Source organism: Pristiophorus japonicus, chromosome 14 (assembly GCF_044704955.1).
Source record: "Pristiophorus japonicus isolate sPriJap1 chromosome 14, sPriJap1.hap1, whole genome shotgun sequence".
In the NCBI taxonomy this organism is placed as follows: domain Eukaryota; kingdom Metazoa; phylum Chordata; class Chondrichthyes; family Pristiophoridae; genus Pristiophorus; species Pristiophorus japonicus.
In genome coordinates this window covers 2,940,445-2,956,838 of record NC_091990.1, presented here as the reverse complement: position 1 = coordinate 2,956,838, position 16,394 = coordinate 2,940,445, and positions in this window count along the sequence as shown.

Sequence of the window (16,394 nt, the reverse complement as noted above, 5' to 3'; positions counted from 1 at the left end):
TGATGTTGATTGAGGGATAAATATTGGCCAGGACACCGGGGATAATTCCCCCGCTCTTCAAAATAGAGCCATGGGATCTTTTACATCCACCTTATAGAGTAGACGGGGCTTCAGTTTAGCATCACATGCAAAAGGCAGGACCTCTGACAGTGTAGCACTCCCTCAGTACTGCACTGGAGTGTCAGCCTAGATTTTCGTGCTCGAGTCTTTGGAGTGGGACTTAAACCCACAACCTTCTGACCCTAGAAGCCAGGGTGCTGCCCACTGAGCCACGGCTGACACAGTAACAGCATTCCCACTTCTGAGTCAGAAGGTGCAAAGTTCAAACCCCACTCCGGACAGTCCCGACAAGTGTAGACCAGAGATCCGGCTCTGAATTTTGGGATGACATCCAGCGGGAGAGTCACGGTCAGTGGCCCAGTAAATCCCTCCCCCCGTACAGGATTAACTGTGATATAGCGCCACCTAGTGGACTACTGCTCCTCCTAGTGGACTGCTGTGGTAATGCAACTGCTGACGTAAATAATAAAAGCATCATGTGACAAGGTCACCTGACAAGTTCCTGCAGAACCTTGTGTGTGTGTGTGTGTGTGTGTGTGTGTGTGCTTTAATGATGCTGTAAAAATATATCACACTAACCATCCTATTGGCTGGTACAAAGATGGTTAATGGGATACATTGGTTCACCATGTATAACTTGCCATTTCACTGGGTGCGTGATTATTACCTTACAAGAATGCAATTGCCAGCTGACCTCAGGCACGGCTCAGCAATCAGTGTCAGCATCATTCTGCTGGAGGGATTACAGCCTTCAGACGCGCGATCATTTGTGACCATCGAGAGAAAGCCTGTGTGTGGATATCCTGCTCCAACTGTACAGGGTATTGGTGAGGCCACACCTGGAGTACTGCGTCCAGTTTTGGTCTCCGTATTTAAGGAAGGATATACTTGCATTGGAGGTTGTTCAGAGAAGGTTCACTAGGTTGATTCCGGAGATGAGGGGGTTGACTTATGAGGAAAGGTTGAGTAGGTTGGGCCTCTACTCATTGGAATTCAGAAGAATGAGAGGTGATCTTATCAAAACATATAAGGTAATGAGGGGGCTCGACAAGGTGGGTGCAGAGAGAATGTTTCCACTGATGGGGGAGACTAGAACTAGAGGGCATGATCTTAGAATAAGGGGCCGCCCATTTAAAACTGAGATGAGGAGGAATTTCTTCTCTCAAAGGATTGTAAATCTGTGGAATTCGCTGCCTCAGAGAGCTGTGGAAGTTGGGACATTGAATAAATTTAAGACAGAAATAGACAGTTTCTTAAATGATAAGGGGATAAGGGATTAATGGGGAGTGGGCGGGAAAGTGGAGCTGAGTCGATGATTAGATCAGCCATGATCTTATTGAATGACGGAGCAGGCTCGAGGGGCTGTATGGCCGACTCCTGCTCCTGTTTCTTATGTATCTGCTTGCCATGTTTGAGAGTCTCTGAACTATGTTACTAGAACTTCTGATCGTCCAGTAAGGGGGATATAAATGCTCCTCATAGGGCCATACCCCACTTATCGATGCCAGAGGTAAGAGCTAGCGGAAATTAGGCTTGCGGGCCCCCAGGTGTATGCCGAGGCTGTGGTGCAATATAGCCAGGAACAAACTGTGCCGCCTATCCACAGCGACTACACGGAGGCTTCCCACTGCACGCTCAGGTAGGACCACTCTACCTGTCAATATATTGGCTTGCAGGGTATCTGGAGCCACCTGGGAAGATCCTTCACCCCCCACAACCCCCCTGCCCCCCCAGGTTCCATTAGTGACGCAGGCTGTGTAGCATCAGCTGTGGCTCAGTGGGCAGCACCCTCGCCTCTGGGTCAGAAGGTTGTGGGTTCAAGTCCCACTCCAGGGGCTTGAGCACAAAAATCTAGGCTGACACTCCCAGTGCAGTGCTGAGGGAGTGCCGCACTGTCGGAGGTGCCGTCTTTTGGATGAGACGTTAAACCGAGGCCCCGTCTGCTCTCTCAGGTGGATGTAAAAGATCCCATGGCACTATTTTGAAGAAGAGCAGGGGAGTTCTCCCCGGTGTCCTGGGGCCAATATTTATCCCTCAATCAACATCACTAAAACAGATTATCTGGTCATTATCACATTGCTGTTTGTGGGAGCTTGCTGTGCACAAATTGGCTGCTGCGTTTCCCACATTACAACAGTGACTACACTCCGAATCGTACTTCATTGGCTGTAAAACGCTTTGGGACATCCGGTGGTCGTGAAAGACGCTATATAAATGCAAGTCTTTCATCTTTTAAGCAGCTTCTGGTTCCCTGTTCCATCTATCATTGCATAAATCCTGCAATGCCACCCAAAGTAAAAACTGAAGGAAGATCAGTGTGAAACTGAACTGGCCAAAGTTAAATAAAGAAAAAAAGAAAGATAGGGAAAGGAAAAAAGGAAGACTTGCAGTTATATAGAGCCGATGGCCCCACCGATAGTGCGGCGCTCCCTTAGTACTGCCCCTCCGACAGTGCAGTACTGCCCCTCCGACAGTGCGGCACTCCCTCAGTACTGCCCCTCCGACAGTGCGGCACTCCCTCAGTACTGCCCCTCCGACAGTTCAGCGCTCCCTCAGGACTGCCCTTCCGACAGTTCAACGCTCCCTCAATACTGCCCCTTCGACAGTGCGGCGCTCCCTTAGTACTGCCCCTTCAACAGTGTGGGGCTCCCTCAGTACTGCCCCTCCGACAGTGCGGCGCTCCCTCAGTACTGCCCCTCCGACAGTGCGGCGCTCCCTTAGTACTGCCCCTTCGACAGTGCGGGGCTCCCTCAGTACTGCCCCTCCGACAGTGCGGCGCTCCCTCAGTACTGCCCCTCCGACAGTGCGGCGCTCCCTTAGTACTGCCCCTTCGACAGTGCGGCGCTCTCTCAGTACTGCCCCTCCGACAGTGCGGCGCTCCCTCAGTACTGCCCCTTCGACAGTGTGGCACTCCCTCAGTACTGCCTGTCCGACAGTGCGGCGCTCCCTCAGTACTGCCCCTCCGACAGTGCGGTGCTCCCTCAGTACTGCCCCTCCGACAGTGTGGGGCTCCCTCAGTACTGCCCCTCCGACAGTGTGGGGCTCCCTCAGCACTGCCCCTCTGACAGTGTGGGGCTCCCTCAGCACTGCCCCTCTGATAGTGTGGGGCTCCCTCAGCACTGCCCCTCCGACAGTGCAGCACTCCCTCAGTACTGCCCCTCTGACAGTGTGGGGCTCCCTCAGTACTGCCCCTCCGACAGTGCGGCACTCCCTCAGTACCGCCCCTCTGACAGTGTGGGGCTCCCTCAGCACTGCCCCTCCGACAGTGCGGCGCTCCCTCAGTACTGCCCCTCTGACAGTGTGGGGCTCCCTCAGCACTGCCCCTCCGACAGTGCGGCGCTCCCTCAGCACTGCCCCTCTGACAGTGCGGCACTCCCTGACACTGCACTAGGAGTGTCAGCCTGGATTTTTGTGCCCACAAGCTTCTGACTCAGAGGCAAAGTGCTCCCCACTGAGCCACAGCTGACACAAATAGAAGCAAATACTCCTGCATGAATCACACTCCCAATACCAGTGCTATAAGAGAGAAAGGCACTCAATTTATCTCACTGCCCTACATACTCCTTGGTCTGAAAGCATTTTCAATACAAGAAGTGAAATTAAGCTTCTACTGATTAGTCATTTTTGTTAATTGCGATAGCTGAGGAAAGATGGAGAAAAGCCGGAAGTGCTGAGACCTCACACCAGCCCTGGGTTTTGAAAGCCTGATGGCCAGAAGTTGAATATCTGACTGAGGGATGTCAGGAGTTCCAGAACTGTGAGGTTGTGAGACCGAGTTGGTTGGAGCTGCTCTGTGTACCGAGACAGCACATCGGAGCAACGGGGAGCTGCATTTCCAATATTTGTTCAATTTCCAAATCAGAATCATCGAACAGTACAGCACAGGAGGAGGCCATTCGGCCCATCGAGTCCGCACCCGCTCTGTCGAAGAGCAAACCAGTCAGTCCCCCTCCCCCGCTCTTTCCCCATATCCTGCAATTCTTACTCTAAAAATATTTATCCAATCCCTTTTTGAAGACTACTATTGAATCTGTATCCACCTCCCTATCAGGCAGTGCATTCCAATCCTAACCACTCATTGCGTAAAAAGGTTTTCCCTCTGTCTCTTTGGCCAATCACCTTTAATCTGTGTCCTCTGGTTATCGACCCTTCCGCCATTGGGAACTGTTTCTCTTTATTTAAACCCCTTCATGATTTTGAACACCTCTATCAAATCTCCTGTGATGGACTGAGACACTTTCTGACATCTCGGAGATACCGCATTGTGTCTTACCATTTCCCGCCACTGAGTGGCGGTCTTTTGGATTCGGGACAGAGTGAAGAAGCTAGCCAGCATGGCAGTCATCCATATTGCTGTTAAATCTTTAACTTATTGTTAGTTAGGAGTTAGACGTCTGTTAATGTGACCCCTCCAGAACCACAGTCAAGTAATCTTTCTTCAGCCATGAACTCATTGAACAGCGGTGCAGGCTAGAGGGGCCGAATGGCCTACTCCTGCACCTATTTTCTATGTTTCTATGTTTCTATGTTTCTTTATTGCTGTTATATCCAATTGTTCAGCCATTATTGTAGTGTTCCCGACGGATGAAATCTAGTGATGTTCTATGTTTTGTACAGTACAGTTCATCGCTCACAGACTAAAGGATTTGGATTCTGAAGCCGTGATCTCTGGCCATATTTCTTGGTGTTGCGGTGATGCGAGCTGGCGAAATTAGAGTTATCGTTTGCCGCAAGCTACATTCTTACAGCAGCCAGTACAATCTTCTCTTAGCCTTTCTCTGTTCCAAGGAAAACAAGCCCAACTTCTGCCGTCTATCCACGTAACTGTAATCACTCATCCCTGGGGCCATTCTTGGAAATCTTTTCTGTACCCGCTCCAAAGCCTTCACGTCCTTCCTGAAGAACATGGAGTTCTGTCAACGTTCTTCCCTGCTGGTTTTTTGGTTACTTCTCGACTTGGACTCCACAAACCTGGCGTTGTGCTGAATGTGAATAGACCCACACAAAGTGACTTTGGAAACACACTCTGAATAGATTCCAATTTGCCCATCTAAGCCCGGAACTGTGTGAGAATTCAGGCCCCCGCTTTCAATTATGTGCCAGTTTAAACTTTCCGGTGGTGCTCTGGTCAATGTTTCCAATTTGGCACCTTCCACAGTGACAGCTAAAGCAAGTATGACCATCACCTGCTATGACTGGTGATGGTCATATTCCATGCAATCACATTCGAATCCTCTGCCCACAGCACACACATGCACAGACTCTGGCTCGAGGGTTATACTGTCAAATGACACAAGACATGCCATCAATGGTGGGTTTTATTCTCTTTAGTCATATGATTATAAATTAAAAGCTAGTTATATGGGTCTAAAAATCTCAAGAATTTTACTTTCAAAAGAATCTCCAGCCCAAATCAGAGCATAGGCACCGAATAAAAAGGTTATGTGTGTTTAACAACAACAACAATTTATATAGCACCTTTAACGTAGTAAAACATCCCAAGGTGCTTCACAGCAGTGTTATAAGACAAAACAGATAAATTTGACCCCGAGCCACATAGGAAGAAATTAGACAGATGACCAAAAGCTCGGTCAAAGAGGTAGGTTTTAAGGAGCGTCTTAAAGAAGGAGAAAGGTAGAGAGGTGGAGAGGTTTAGGGAGGGAGTTCCAGAGCTTGGGGCCCAGGCAGCTGAAGGCTCGGCCACCGATGGTTGACCAATATGTAATTGGAGAACATTTCTGCTCATCCAGTATTGGAAGTCGGACAAACAGTCTAACACAGTCCAAGACAAAACTCTTTCTCCGGGGGTAAAAGAAAGACTTGCATTTATATAGCGCCTTTCACGAACACCAGATGTCCAAAAGCATTTTACAGCCAATGAAGTACTTTTCGAAGTGTAGTCACTGTTGTAATGTGGGAAATGCAGCAGCCAATTTGCGCACAGCAAGCTCCCACAAACAGCAATGTGATACTGACCAGATAATCTGTTTTAGTGATGTTGATTGAGGGATAAATATTGGCCCCAGGACACCGGGGATAACTCCCCTGCTCTTCACAATATTGTCATAGAATCTTTTTACGTCCACTTGAGAGCAGCCGGGAACTCAATTTAACATAAGATGATAAGAATTAGGAGCAGGAGTTGGCCATTCGGCCCCTCGAGCCTGCTCCGCTATTCAATAATATCATGGCTGATCATCGATCTCAACTCCACTTTCCCGCCCGATCCCCATATCCCTTGACTCCAAAAATCTATTAATCTCAGTCTTGAATATACTCAATGACTCAGCATCCACAGATCTTTGGGGTAGAGAATTCCAAAGCTTCACAAACCTCTGAGTGAAGAAATTCCTCCTCATCTCAGTCCTAAATAAGAACATAAGAATATAAGAACATAAGAATTAGGAACAGGAGTAGGCCATCTAGCCCCTCGAGCCTGCTCCGCCATTCAACAAGATCATAGCTGATCTGGCCGTGGACTCAGCTCCACTTACCCGCCCACTCCCCGTAACCCTTAATTCCCTTATTGGTTAAAAATCTATCTGTGACTTGAATATATTCAATGAGATAGCCTCAACTGCTTCCTTGGGCAGAGAATTCCACAGATTCACAACCCTCTGGGAGAAGAAATTCCTTCTCAACTCAGTTTTAAATTGGCTCCCCCGTATTTTGAGGCTGTGCCCCCTAGTTCTAGTCTCCCCGACCAGTGGAAACAACCTCTCTGCCTCTATCTTGTCTATCCCTTTCATTATTTTAAATGTTTCGAAAAGATCACCCCTCATCCTTCTGAACTCCAACGAGTAAAGACCCAGTCTACTCAATCTATCATCATAAGGTAACCCCCTCATCTCCGGAATCAGCCTAGTGAATCGTCTCTGTACCCCCTCCAAAGCTAGAAGATCCTTCCTTAAAAAAGGTGACCAAAACTGCACGCAGTACTCCAGGTGCGGCCTCACCAATACCCTGTACAGTTGCAGCAGGACCTCCCTGCTTTTGTACTCCATCCCTCTCGCAATGAAGGCCAACATTCCATTCGCCTTCCTGATTACCTGCTGCACCTGCAAACTAACTTTTTGGGATTCATGCACAAGGACCCCCAGGTCCCTCTGCACCGCAGCATGTTGTAATTTCTTCCCATTCAAATAATATTCCCTGTTACTGTTTTTTTTCCCAAGGTGGATGACCTCACATTTTCCGACATTGTATTCCACCTGCCAAACCTTAGCCCATTCGCTTAACCAATTAAATTTCTTTGCAGCCTCTCTGTGTCGTCTACACAACCCGCTTTCCCACTAATCTTTGTGTCATCTGCAAATTTTATTACACTACACTCTGTCCCCTCTTCCAGGTCATCTATGTATATTATAAACAGTTGTGGTCCCAGCACCGATCCCTGTGGCACACCACTAACCACCGATTTCCAACCCGAAAAGGACCCATTTATCCCGACTCTCTGCTTTCTGTTAGCTAGCCAATTCTCTATCCATGCTAATACATTTCCTCTGACTCCACGTACCTTTATCTTCTGCAGTAACCTTTTGTGTGGCACCTTATCGAATGCCTTTTGAAAATCTAAATACACCACATCCATCGGTACACCTCTATCCACCATGCTCGTTATATCCTCAAAGAATTCCAGTAAATTAGTTAAACATGATTTCCCCTTCATGAATCCATGCTGTGTCTGCTTGATTGCACTATTCCTATCTAGATGTCCCGCTATTTCTTCCTTAATGATAGTTTCAAGCATTTTCCCCACTACAGATGTTAAACTATAGTTACCTGCCTTTTGTCTGCCCCCTTTTTTAAACAGAGGCGTTACATTAGCTGCTTTCCAATCCGCTGGTACCTCCCCAGAGTCCAGAGAATTTTGGTAGATTATAACAAATGCATCTGCTATAACTTCTGCCATCTCTTTTAATACCCTGGGATGCATTTCATCAGGACCAGGGGACTTGTCTACCTTGAGTCCCATTAGCCTGTCCAGCACTACCCCGCCCAGTGATAGTGATTGTCTCAAGGTCCTCCCTTCCCACATTCCTGTGACCAGCAATTTTTGGCATGGTTTTTGTGTCTTCCACTGTGAAGACCGAAGCAAAATAATTGTTTAAGGTCTCAGCCATTTCCACATTTCCCATTATTAAATCCCCCTTCTCATCTTCTAAGGGACCAACATTTACTTTAGTCACTCTTTTCCTTTTTATATATCGGTAAAATCTTTTACTATCCATTTTTATGTTTTGCGCAAGTTTACTTTCGTAATCTATCTTTCCTTTCTTTATTGCTTTCTTCGTCATTCTTTGCTGTCGTTTAAAATCCCGTATGCATTCTATGAATTCCTCCTCCAGGCTACCCCGTGCGATTTGATTTGACCAATCGATATGTAGGTTAAAATCCCCTATGATTACTGCCATTCCTTTTTCACATGCCTCCATTATTCCCTTGATTATTGCCCACCCCACCATGAAGTTATTATTTGGGGGCCTATAAACTACGCCCACCAGTGACTTTTTCCCCTTACTATCTCTAATCTCCACCCACAATGATTCAACATTTTGTTCATTGGAGCTAATATCATCTCTCACAACTGCCCTGCTATCATCCTTTATTAACAGAGCTACCCCACTTCCTTTCCCTTCCTGCCTATCTTTCCGAATCGTCAGATACCCCTGTATGTTTAATTCCCAATCTTGGCCACCCTGCAACCACGTTTCTGTAATGGCCACCAAATCATACCCATTTGTAATGATTTGTGCCGTCAACTCATTTACTTTATTTCGAATGCTGCGTGTGTTTAGGTAGAGTGTTTTAATACTAGTTTTTAAACCATGATTTTTAGTTTTGATCCCTCCTGCAGCCTCTTTATATTCAGTGGCCCTTTTTGTTTTTTGCCTTGGGTTTCTCTGCCCTCCACTTTTACTCATTTCCTTTCTGTCTTTTGCTTTTGTCTTCTTTTTGTTTCCCTCTGTCTCCCTGCATTGGTTCCCATCCCCCTGCCATATTAGTTTAACTGCTCCCCAACAGCACTAGCAAACACTCCCCCTAGGACATTGGTTCCGGTCCTGCCTAGGTGCAGACCGTCCGGTTTGTACTGGTCCCACCTCCCCTGACCCCTTATCCTCAGACTGTGACCCCTAGTTCTAGACTCTCAGCAGCTACCCTGTCAAACCCCCTCAGAATCTTCATCCAAAGGACAGCACCTCTGACAGTGCAGCACTCCCTCAGCACTGCACTGGGAGCGTCAGCCTAGATTTTTGTGCTTAAGTCCCTGGCGTGGGACTTGAACCCAGAACCTTCTGACTCAGAGGCGAGGGTGCTGCCCACTGAGCCCCGGCTGATACAATGGTCATCAAGGCCTCCTACCACGCTGTCACATGAACAGTGTGTGCGCATTAGGTCCGTGCAGCAGAGCAGGTCTCCAGTCGTCTTGAGTAATCCTTGTCATCGACCTGGCTCTGTCAAGCCCGTGTGGTGGCTGGTGTGCAACGGCCACCCCACGTTAAAACAATCCACGCACAGGCATCTTCCACCCTTCAGGATGTAGTTCGGGATCCGGAATATTAGGTCCCTCATTGAAACACCTGTGAACTCATCCCTTTTTGGCGCGGAAGCAAATCATCCTCGCTTCGAGGGACTGCCTATGATGATGAAACTAAGACAAGCATTTCTGTAAGAAATGAAATTAAAGGTAATGCAGTATGGCATTTGTTGTTTTTTTGTCAGCAGATAAGGGGGGTATAAATTTCCCTCTGCTGTAAATGGGGCGCTCCGACCCTTTTTGAAGGATGCAGAGGCCTATCCGGCGAAATTCAGCTCCTCATGGGGCGCGGAGTGGCTGTCACTAACAGGGTGGAGCTGTCCCGGACATTACTCCGCTCCATTCCGCTCCGTTCCGCTCCTGAGGAGAGGCAATTTCTGAAATGACGGCCCCTCCGTGGAGAGTCCGCCCTGTGCCCCCTGCTTTCCAACATCTTAAACTCTCGGCAATAAAATTCCTGATATAAAGCGGCTGCTTGCAGATCAGCAATGTCAGGACTGGAATAGTAATTTACTGGGCACATCTCCATTTCAACACTTGGGAACCAGTACTGAGCCGAGAAAAATAAAACACAACTTGTTGATTAACTCCGCACCTGCAAAAACTTCACAAACTCATTCTGTCGGAAACTTGATGCAAAGCACGACCTAACCAATCTACAAAAAGCGCAGTAATCCAATCAAACGTGGCATCGGGAAACCAAACACTGAAAGGTGAAGCACTTTTCAGAAACAAATCCCCCCAGCTCGCAAGGTAAACACGATGAGGAAAGCCGCTCAGCCAGAAATAGCCGCTCGCCACATCACAGCATCCAATTCTTCAATGGGTTCAAGGCAGTCAACTCCACCACAATACTGCAAGGCAAATCCACAAACAGTATCAGTTTAACAGTGTTCACAGCCACATGCTCTGCGTGTGTGTGTGTGTGAGGGGTGTTTGTGGGGTGTGTGTGTGTGTGTGTGTGTGTGTGTGGGGTGTGTATGGGTTTTGTGTGTGGGGTATGTGTGTGGTGTGTGTCTGTTGTGTGTGTGAGGTGTATGTGTGGGTTGTGTGTGAGTGTGTGTGACTGTGTGTGTGGGTTGTGTGTGTGTGTGTGTGTGGGGTACGTGTGTGGGGTATGTGTGTGGGTTGTGTGTGTGGGTTGTGTGTGTGGGGCGTGTGAGAGTGTGAGTGTGAGTGTGTGGGGGGGGAGTGTATGTGTGGGGTTTCATCGTCATCATCATAGGCAGTCCCTCGGAATCGAGGAAGACTTGCTTCCACTCTAAAAGTGAGTTCTCAGGTGACTGAACAGTCCAATACAGGAATTACAGTCTCTGTCACAGGTGGGACAGACAGTGGTTGGAGGAAAGGGTGGGTGGGACTGGTTTGCAGCACGCTCCTTCCGCTGCCTGCGCTTGGTTTCTGCATGCTCTCAGGCGACGAGACTCAAAGTGCTCAGTGCCCTCCCGGATGCACTTCCTCCACTTAGGGCATTCTTTGGTCAGGGACTCCCAGGTGTCGGTGGGGATGTTCCACTTTATCAGGGAGGCTTTGAGGGTGTCCTTGAAACGTTTCCCCTGCCCACCTGGGGCTCATTTGCTGTGAAGGAGTTCTGAGTAGAGCGCTTGCTTTGGGAGTCTTGTGTCTGGCATGCGGACAATGTGGCCCTGCCATCATGTCTGCAATTACCATCGAATAACTCCACGGGGCCTTGTACTGTGAGTAAGAGCTGTTTGACTTCAGTCCATTTAATACGACTGTATAGTGAGGGGCAGCATGGCTGGCTGCCTTTTATATCCCCTGCACACCTGGTCAGGAAACCCCTGGGGCCTCCAACAGCAGCGCCCTCAGGTGGTACATCGTACATAGTTACATCGTGAATACAAAGAGTTTGCATACATGACATCATTCCCCCCCAAAGTCTGTGATGCGAGTTAATTACAGGTTAAGGCGACCCAGAGCCCTGCTCTCCCTGGTTGACCGTCTGAGTGTCACTTCAGGCCTGGGTGAGTTGGTTGGGCCACTGCTGTCTTGCAGCACGACTGATTGGGCTGGACTGGATGGTGGGATCGTCCTCGTGGTTGGCAGTGAGGTCTGTTACCGATTGGGCGTGTGTGGGTGGGTCACTGAAGGTGAGGTCCTCTTCCGGAGGTTCCTGGTTATCTGTGAATCGTAATTTGGATTGGTCCAAATGTTTTCTGCACATTTGACCGTGAAGCAGTTTGACAACAGACTCTCCATTCCCCTCCTTGGTTAATACAGTGCCGGCGGCCCATTTGGGGCCCTGACCGTAATTCAGCACAAACACCGGGTCATTTACAGTGATGTCGCGTGATGCAGCCGCGCGATCATATATGTGTTTCGCCTGGTTGCCACCTGATCACTGAGGTCAGGGTGTACTAAGGAGAGCCTGGTTTTGAGTTCTCGTTTCATTAGTAATTCTGCAGGGGGATCCCCGGTAAGTGAGTGGGGTCGTGTCCTGTAGCTGAGCAGTACTCGGGACAGGCGGGTTTGTAAGGAGCCTTCTGTGACACGTTTCAAGCTCTGCTTTACGGTTTGGACTGCCCGCTCCGCTTGGCCGTTGGATGCGGGCTTGAACGGGGCAGATCTGACATGCTTGATGCCATTACGGGTCAAGAATTCATTGAATTCCGTGCTGGTGAAGCACGGACCATTTTCGCTGACAAGAATGTCGGGTAAGCCATGGGTGGCAAACATGACCCTGAGGCTTTCAATGCTGGCTGCGGACGTGCTGGATGCCATTATTACACATTCAATCTATTTGGAGTAGGCGTCCACAACAACCAGGAACATCTTTCCCAGAAAGGGGCCCGCATAATCCACATGGATTTTGGTTTTGAGGGCCAGGACCAGAGACTAAGTGAAGCCTCCCTGGGAGCATTGCTCAGTTGTGAGCATGTGTTACACTGGTGCACGCACGACTCCAGGTCCGAGTCAATGCCGGGCCACCAGACGTGGGACCTGGCGATAGCCTTCATCATGACTATGCCTGGGTGGGTGCTGTGTAGGTCACGTATGAAGGTTTCCCTGCCTTTCTTTGGCAAGATAACGCGGTTGCCCCATAAGAGGCAATCTGAATGGATTGACATTTCGACGGTGAAACGGCTTGATCTCGCCTTGCATGTCTCTCGGGACCACTGACCAGCTCCCATTGAGGACGCAACTTTTTACAAGGGATACCTGGCTGGTCCAGGTCTTAATTTGGCGGGCCGTTACAGGTGACCCTTTGCTATCAAAGGTATCCATGGCCAGTAGCAGGTCTGCGGGCTGCGCCGTTTCCACCCCGGTGATATGTAACGGCAATCGGCTGAGAACATCGGCACAGTTTTCAGTGCCTGGCCTGTGGCGGATCACATAGTCGTAGGCCGACAGTGTTAGTGCCCATCTTTTGATTCGAGACGAAGTATTGGTGTTTATGCCTTTGCTTTCCGAAAACAGTGAGATTAGGGGCTTGTGGTCCGTCTCTAACTCGAACCTGAGTCCCAACAAATATTGGTGCATTGCTTTTACACTGTAAACACAGGCCAAAGCCTCCTTTTCGATCATGCTGTAGTCTCTTTCGGCCTTTGATTGGCTTCTGGGCGCATAAGCAACCAGTTGGAGCTTGCCCACTGCATGGGCTTGCTGCAAAACAACCCGACACCGTACGACGCATCACCTGCTAAAACTGGACATTTACATGGGTCATATAATACCAGCAACTTATTCAAACACAGCAGGTTTCTGGCCTTCTCAAAGGCGGCCTCTTGATTTTTGCCCCAAGCCCAGTCATCTCCCTTGTGTAACAGCTTGTGCAACGGTTCCAGCAAGGTGCTCAACGCTGGAAGAAAGTTAGCGAAATAGTTGAGGAGTCCCAGGAACGAGCGCAGCTCCATTACATTTTGTGGTGCGGGTGCATTCTTGATGGCCTCTGTCATCATGTCCATGGGTCTGGTGCCGTGTGTCACAATCTTCCTCCCCAGGAATTCTACCTCTGGCACCAGGAAGACACATTTGGATCATTTCAACCAAAGTCCAACTCTGTTTCGTCGACTTAAAACTTCTTCCAGGTTGTGCAGGTGTTCGGAGGTGTCACGGCCAGTAATGAGGATGTCGTTCTGAAATACGACGGCGTGTGGAACTGATTTCAACAGGCTCTCCATGTTTCTTTGGAATATGGCTGCAGCCGAGTGAATCCCGAACGGGCACCTGTGGTACACGAACAGTCCTTCGTGTGTGTTAATGCAAGTTAATTTGTTCGATGACTCAACCAGCTCCTGCGTCATGTAAGTGGAGGTTAGATCCAGCTTGAACTCCTCTCCCCTGCTAATGGCGCGAAAAGGTCATCGGCTTTGGGTACTGGTCCTGTAACGAGACTCGGTGGATCGTTACTTTGTAGTTGCCGCAGATTCTGACTGTGCCATCGCTCTTTAGTACCGGAACAATCGGGCTGGCCCACTCATTGAACTCGACTGGCGATATGATTCCCTCACGTTGAAGTCTGTTCAATTCTATCTCCACTTTCTCCTTCATCATGTAAGGGGCCGCTCGAGCCTTGTGATGAATGGGCCGTGCCTCGGGGACCAAGTGGATCTGTACCTTGGTGCCTGTGAAGTTGCTGATGCCTGGTTCAAATAAAGATGGAACTTGCTCAGCACTTGAGCACAGGAAGCATTGTCCACTGAAGATAATACTTCGCCTTCCCAGTTCCACCGAATCTTCCCCATCCAGCTTCTGCCAAGCAGCGTTGGCCCATTGCCTGGTACAATCCACAGTGGCAGCTCGCGTGCCTCTCCATCACAGGATACTTTTACGTTTACACTGTCAATAACTGGTATCAGTTCCTTGGTATAAGTGTGCAGCTTTATCTGAATCAGGCTCAGCTTGGGTCTTTGTGCTTTGTTATTGCCCCACAGCTTTTCAAATGCCTTCTGGCTCATAATTGACTGACTCGCCCCTGTGTCCAGTTCCATGGATACAGGAACTGTTGTGTATGTATAATGTATGTACTGTAACATTAGATCACTGAATGTATCTTCACACTGTATACACTATACCTGTACCACCAGAGGGTGCTACTGGTGGAGACCTAGGGGTCACCTGTACACTACAGGTAACCAGGTACAAAAGGGAGCTCACCATACTGTACCCTCACTCAGGAGCTACAATAAATGGACTAAGGTCACCACAGTTCAAGTACAATACCTTGCTTCATAAAGTCAGTACTAGAGTACTTACATACATAACAACTGGCGACGAGATTACAAATTTCCACGCGCAGAATGGCTAACCTTAGCAACTTTCAACAATTTGCTGATGGGGAAGATTGGCCTTTGTGGAAAGGCTCGAACACTTTTTCATTGCAAATGACCTGGCGAGAGACGACCCGATCTCGCTGACTGATAAGCACAGAGCCATCCTGCTCAGCAGTTGTGGGCCCACTGTCCATGGCCTCGTCAGGGACCTGCTAGCCCCAGCGAAGATGACAACCAAAATGTACGCGGAGCTTGTTACAATAATACAGGAACAGCTCAAACCTAAAGAGAGCATCTTCACAGCCAGACACCCACTGGCGGCCCGAAGAACAAGAAATCGCAAAATATGCTGCAGACCTGAGACGAATGGCTGCACCGTGTGATTTTGGCATCCTCCTCACCGAAGCACTAAGGGACATCTTTGTTATTGGAATCGGCCATGAGGGCCTCCTCCACGGGCTGCACTCTGCGGACACCACGGTCACCCTGCTGAAGGCAATTAACGTGAGCCAGGTGTTCATGATCTCGGCCTGCGACTCCAAGCGGATGATGACTCACCCCCAGGACTCTAACCTGACGAGCACCGTGAACCGACTGGCGTCTTTCAGAGGCAAGGCTGCTGCCCCGAGTCCCGCAACCCTGAGTCCGCCACATGGGGCCAACCGGCCAGCCCCGTGCTGGCGCTGTGGAGCCCACCAGTGCCGATACAAAGACTATACTTGCAAAGGCTGTAACACTATATGTCACCTCCAGCGAATGTGTAGCAGAAATTTTCCTCACCGAGTCGCTGAAGAGTTGGCCGATCACCCGGGCTCCAGCGCTGATGAAGACGAAGAGAGAGTCCATGAAGCAGCTCATCCCCAGGAAGAGGTGGACGGAGTGTTTACCTGCTCCACCGAGAGTTCCCCGCTGAAAATGGAAGTCGGAATCAACAGTGTTCCAGTCTCGGTGGAGGTCGACACAGGGGCGAGCCAATCGCTGATGAATCAGGCGGCCTTCGAGAAACTCTGGGACAATCCCGCCGAACGACCCAAAATGCTCCCGATCCAGGCGAAGCTGCTCACCTACACAAACGACACCATCCCAGGCGTTGGCAGCGTGGATGTCCAGGTGTCCCATGGCGGCGCGATGCACAAGCTACCTCTGTGGATCGTTGCTGGGGATGGTCCAACGCTGCTGGGAAGAGGATGGATGAAACAAATCCAAATCTGTTGGAGCTGGGAAAGCCTCCAGGCCCCGGCGATCGACGTCCTATGCGGCCCCAAATTTGGATCCATCACAGCGCCTGAAGATCCCACCGTCCGACCCGACTGCGCGGCGACGACACAGACCGCACTACCCAACGGCGAGATGATCCAACCCAAACGACCCGACCTCACCTTCCGGGCTTCCCTGGCAGAACCTGGGGAGAAAAGAATCACCGCAGCCTACCTCGTGGAGAGAAAGAAGATGACGCCCGCACCATGAGGTGAAGCGCCTGAAATCAAGGTGACCGCGAGCAGACCGCGAGGGGCAGCGTTGAGGGAGCAACACGTGATGCCGAGCAGCGAACCGGATTGGGG